Source organism: Pollicipes pollicipes, unplaced genomic scaffold, assembly GCF_011947565.3.
Source record: "Pollicipes pollicipes isolate AB1234 unplaced genomic scaffold, Ppol_2.1 Scaffold_6138;HRSCAF=7277_pilon_pilon_pilon, whole genome shotgun sequence".
NCBI classification, from domain to species: domain Eukaryota; kingdom Metazoa; phylum Arthropoda; class Thecostraca; order Pollicipedomorpha; family Pollicipedidae; genus Pollicipes; species Pollicipes pollicipes.
The window spans coordinates 18,265,577-18,271,643 of NW_023596818.1; positions in this window are offsets into that span (position 1 = coordinate 18,265,577).

Below are 6,067 nucleotides of genomic sequence, written 5' to 3' on the forward strand. Positions count from 1 at the left end.
GTCTCGTCTCCAGTGATCTCCGCGGCGCGCGACGGGTCGCGCACCTGGCGGGTATAGCGGCCGCGGTGAGCCTCCCCCCCCCCACGCCTCGTCCAGTCCGTTCCTCCACTCCCGGTGCCGACTCGCCTCCCGGCTCCAAAACGTTTCTCAGTTCATTGGATCCCCTGACTCTCCTCCATTGTTCTGGCGCAGCGCACGTCTCCAGTGCGTTTCCAGACCCGAAACGGCGAGGCTCCGGCACCTGCCGCGTCCCCGCCGGGCCTCCCCACTCGAACGCGCGAGACGGAGTCGGCGGGCGACGTTCTCGGCGTGACGCGACGAGACTGGCGCACCGCCTGAATAGAAACGCAGCGACGATGTCATAACGGGGGCCTTGGCCCCGTCGGTCGGGAATGCCCCGGCTCGCCGGCCGGCGCGTCCCGATCATCCGAACAACTCGGAGAAAGCCGGAGGCCGCGTGTTTTTGTGGGCAGCGGGCCGTTGTTACCTGGCGCTGTGCAGTGCCAAGACGTAAGCGTGCGGTGCGCAGTGGTGAGCAAAAGCGCGTCCAAGACGAGTAGTGTGCCCATTCAGGCAGAATTGTGAACTTTTCTCGGCATGGCTGGGAAAGACTTGTCCTGAGCATGTTATGTTACGTGCCAATGCAGTCTGAAATTATCCAGTGTCTTAGTTTTTTTTATAAATTAGATCCGAACCTTTTGGATGGATGGATTTCTGTAATCAGCTCTCACGCTAAGCAGTGCTGTTGTGTGAGCCCTAACCCCACCATCCGATCGCGCAATTCCAGGTAACGGTAGAATTTAGTTGCGAAAGCTTAACGTGCCGCAATGCTCGGCACGGTCCGTCCTGCCCTCCGACGTCAAGTGACCTTTAGCGCGACCGCTGCCACCGGCCGCAAGCCGTACCTGCCAAGGACAAAAGCGAGCTCCCTAAAGCGACTCGAACCCACTCTGCCATGGGCGGATGGATCGAAATGCAGGCTCTGTAACCAACTAAGCCACCGGCACGGACTAGCTGGAGCAGAAAGCAAACGCCAAATGCCAAACAGGTCTTTATCTGACCGTTTTGTACCTGTCCACGGATCACATGACTTACGTTGCACATCCACGGAAAAGATCACACCAAGCATGCAAAAAAAAATAGCCACAGTGATGTATTTGTTCATCGGGCGAAGAGTGATCATGATCATGAAGTGCGAAGTTCATCAGGCGCACTCATTCATCAGAACACTATAGGAACACTATAATAATTATAGCCTTAGGAACGGAAACCCCGACGCCCGATGTTGCAGTCTTCGTAGGCCGCAGGGCGTTGGGCTCCCCGCAACACCAAGCGCTGGCCAACGGGTCGATGAACATGTGTCTGGAAGAAGTACCTTCGAATGCTTCAGGACATCAATTCGTGCCTTCAGAAGATATTCAGGGCGTGCATTTTACCTGCGTGTTTCTTTTGTATTGATAATAGGAACGGAGCAGCATTTATAGCGGCGTAAGCTGGTGCTGAAGTCTGGCGGTGGAACCAGAAAAACAATAAAAGTACAATCCATGTTTTTCGTGTTGCTGTAGGTACCTGTTAATTTGTTCGGAGGAAAATACCCAGCTTGAACAGGTGAAATATACGTAACGAACTAATTTCTGAGGAGTGGGAGTTAATTTTGAAAGACGTTCAGAACCACTAATTCACGGCGGGTATTCTTCAGCGCCCGGCGCCCGCCGCCTGGTGGCCAATGTCTTTCGATTTGATGGAAACTGCTGCGCGAATTGACAGCGGGCAGCCCCAAAATATTTGTGAAGTTTGTTTCGCTAGTCGATTCTGAAAAACAAAGACTTCCCCAGCCAAACATGAGGAGGTCTTTTTTCATTGTTGACATCATTTATATCTACACTATTAATAAACACCGATGAGACCCTTGCCATTTCCGGGCAAGGGGCTATCATACATTTGTATGATATATTATCATACACTATCATACATTTGTCCCCTCTCCGAACTCCCTGTTAGGCACTGTGGGCCCCTGACAGACGCGGTCCCCCAATTGACGGCCTTGATTCTGCTTGGGAAATGGGCACTTAGGCCCAAACCGATATGGAGCAAACTGTGTCGCACTGGCAGTGCATGACCGACACAGAGGCCCTCATCAACGCAGGGCGCTCCTGATCGGCGCGCAGGGCCCTCCGACCGGCATTTCAGGACCCGGCCCACGGAACCAGACCCCTTAATACGACCTCCGGCCAGTCCTTTAGGCCGTTTGGGTTCTCAGATCGGAATCTAAGGGGGGAGGAGGGACACTTGCCCCTATGCCCCTGCTACCTGTGCCGCTTGTTAACGTTGACCTATCTGTAGTTTCAAAAGAAGCACATTTTAATGCACAGACAAGCACAAACACTTTCAAACAAACCCTGAATACGATCTACGGCCGACCTGTGGACGCGTCGGGCTCTCGAATCGTGGCGTTAAGGTTTGGTCCTGAAGGTCGAAGGGCCTCAATCTAAGGAGGTAGAACAGTTCCTTATGCGCCTGCATACCTTCAGCAGGCGATTGCGCCCTAAAGTCCCAATCATCAACAGTTCCTTGACTGTCCTTAAAAACACTCATGTTTTCGGGGGAGTGTTGCTCCTGCCAATGATAAATTGTTATCCGTTTTTCGTTAGGTGTCTTTCAACCAACTGTAAATTTTATCGTTTTCACGAACTCGAGACGGGCTTGGGTGATCGGGCCGTTTTGCAATTGAATCTTTCTCCGAAAGTAGTTTTTAAGACGTGTGCTATCTACCCTGACCACATAGGCATCTATGGCGCCATATATTCAATCCCAGAAATAGGAAAATATTCAGCCACTCGTGGCGTCTCGTGCAGGTTGGCGTAGCGTCGCCGTATTACTCTTGAAAGAACATTGCGACAGTCTCACGTCAAGGTTAAATGCTGTGTGTGGCAAATGTTTATTTAAAAGCTTATTGACGGAATCGTTGTAAATCTCTGCTTCTGTTGGCTAGCAGGTAGGTCCAGAGTTTGAGCTCATGCCGGCGCGAGAACACCTTTGGAAAGTTAGGCGACGTTGCCTTATGCAAAATGGTAAACTTTGGCCTATGCCTGAGTATTAATCCAATTCATAGCACGGGTGGGTCTTTTGCCTTTTTGGACATTGTCACAGGAATTCATTTTTTAAATCTGATTTTGACTTTGCGAGTGGTGTTTCCCCGTGGCTTGAGCATCTTCAAGATCAGCTAGATTAACATTAGGAAAACTGCTGCTACAACCTGAGGTAGCACCCCTTTGGATTATTGAGAACAGCACCACTCACCAGCCTAAAAAGGTGGCACATCAAACAGCACCAAACTATTGACCAGTATGTATAAACAATCCACCCAACTGCGCTGGGTGCTGACATGGTATTGGCGTATCTAGCTTCATGCTCGTGCATAGAACTTGGCCAGCCTAAATTGGGCTAAGCTTTGAGCTAATTTATGTTAGAAAAGCATGATATGGGTGCTTTTCCTGTAAGACTGTAAATCTGAGTTTTTTGGCATTACTCTATAAGTACTGGAACTGCTGTCAAATGTGTCAAAACCTGAGCACTCAAGCTTTAGACATATTTACTGGCTAACTGTACTGTGCTTTGTTTGTTTAACGATGTAACTCACCTGACCACTGCTCTAGTGCTGTTTCAAGGTTGTGTGCTGTTGTAAAGCCACTGATGTGCATTTCCAATAAATTCTTTACTAAGATTTGAATAATGTTTTTATCATTTATATTGTCTTAATGTTCTTTATTTGGTATGCTTTGGCCTTCACTTGATGCTGGTGCCTGTCTTCATGATGTAGTGAGCCAGATGTGCTGTTTTAAGGTGCTTGAAAACAAAAGAATTGAAAATATTTTTGTTTACAGCCATGGTGCAGTGATGTGTAAAAAATGTTAGTGGGGCATGGTAGCATGTGCTGGCTTTGCCACTGTGATGTTGGGCTGATTTGCTGGTTTTCTTATACAGTGATGAACAAAATGCAGTCTGATTGGCTGATATGTTTGTGACAAACTGCATTGTTTTTGGTGGTGCACACTAGAATTTGTAGCAAAATATTTGTTATTTATAATGGTTCCATATGTCTCTCACAAGTTGACTATCACATGTTTGACTAAGTGCAAAATTAATATATGTGTTGATTGATTGGCATTTGACCAAGTCATTTTTGTGAATAAGGATAAAGTATAGCTGGCAGGAAATGGTTGAGGTACACACAAGACTTGTTGAAGGCCAAAAGGCCAAAAAGACTTATGACTAAAAGACCAAAAGGCTTATGGAATCTATTACAGGAACTTCATAACTATTTATTGCATCTCCATATCAGCTCTGAATGCTCAGATTAACAATGCACAGTTATTTTTCTTATCTGCCATGTAATACGGGATGACTAGGAGTTTGCATTATCATGCAACGCAGCACAAATAAATGAGCACCATTTCATGGAGAACCTAGTGGTGCTGTTTGTAAAAATGTGCCATATATTACCAACAAGTGAACATTCATGATTAGTGACACATGTGATATTGCTGGCAATATCATTGGCATATCCTGTTTACAAGCAATATCAAAAGACCATGTTTGTGAAAGCAGACCTCTTGCTCCCTTTAGAAGTGGTTTGAACACAAATGATGAATCCATATGATTTTGATGGTCTGTAAACAGGTCTCCCACAGCTGTCATATGTGTACAATCAGTGGTCTCCAGTTATTGCTCTGAGAACCGATTGTATAGTTTTACAGAGTTAAGACCACTAGTTTGACCATACAATATGGTTTTTCCTGACTGCTGCTACATGGATCGAGCTGCCAAGCAGACAAGTTTTTGGCGACGGCGCAGGACGTTCCGTTTGTCCGCTGTAAGTATGAGCCATTGAAAATACCCAGCCTCATTTCGTTCGCTCGTTGTGGAATCCTGTCCATGCCTTCCAATGGTTGTTGAGAGATTTCTCTCGATATGCGTTTGACAGCTTTACTTGGCCCTCTGCTGTTATCATTCCATCACGTTGCACACTGCGTGTCATAGGCCTTGTGCCCTGTGGCGGTAAGACAGTTGTGACATTGTGTGGCCCTGTATGATAAGTGCGTAATTCCGTCACGTTTTACAGCACTACTATGGGGGGCCAGAAACTGCTACAAGTGGCAATCATTAAAGTGGAGAAGGCGCTCCAATATGCGACGAAGTGGCGCAGGCAAAAGAAAAAGGACATGACTGAGGTAAGTACCAGCAATAGCACGGTAGTTATTCGGTACCAGTTTTCTGCGTTTGCATCGTGGTTTGAAGGGTGACTGAGTATTTGGGATTTGTCACTATTGTGGCTGAGTATTGGGATTTGTTTGAAGTGGCTAGGCTGGCTCAGTACGCGGGGCCCTGAGATCGGACCCGGCCCGCGGACTGCGAAGCAACCCATCCCGAATGTTACATGCGCTGGCACAGGGTATGTTAGGGCCATTATCCAGTTTGACAGTGGCGTAACTTTCGCGCAATCCACTTTGGTGTATTCATGTTTGCTGTCACGCGATCCGAGCGAAATACCCGCGGATGGGATTCGAACTGAGGTCCTCTGGATGAATGACAATGCTCGCTGGACATGACTGTATGTGCCACCCTCAGATGGGGAGCATCGTCTGACTGCTTGGCTGCGGAGCACGGCGCCTCGCTGCCCGCTCCATGGAGGGGCTGATGCGGTGCAACATCCTGCTCAACCGCAAGGTGCTCTCCGACCTCGCCATCTGGAGCCAAGGACATTCAGGTAGCATGCGGAAGAGGGGGTGTGGCGGCTGGGACTGTTTCTCCCAGCCATCTATGCGGAGGTCGTGGCATGCGTAAATGGGCTAAGGCAGGCGTGGCTGTTCGTGTGGTTCATGCACGGCTCGTTCGGTCCATATACTGTCATGTTGAGTGTGCGAAAGTCGAAGGGTCGCCTGGGTTGTGTTGTGTGAAGCGAATAATCGTTATCAGTTGATTCCCTTGAGTTGCCCCCACATAAGGTACAGGCATGTTGTGGAAAAACATGGATGCAGCTGCACAGTCAATTCCAACTAGAACAGGT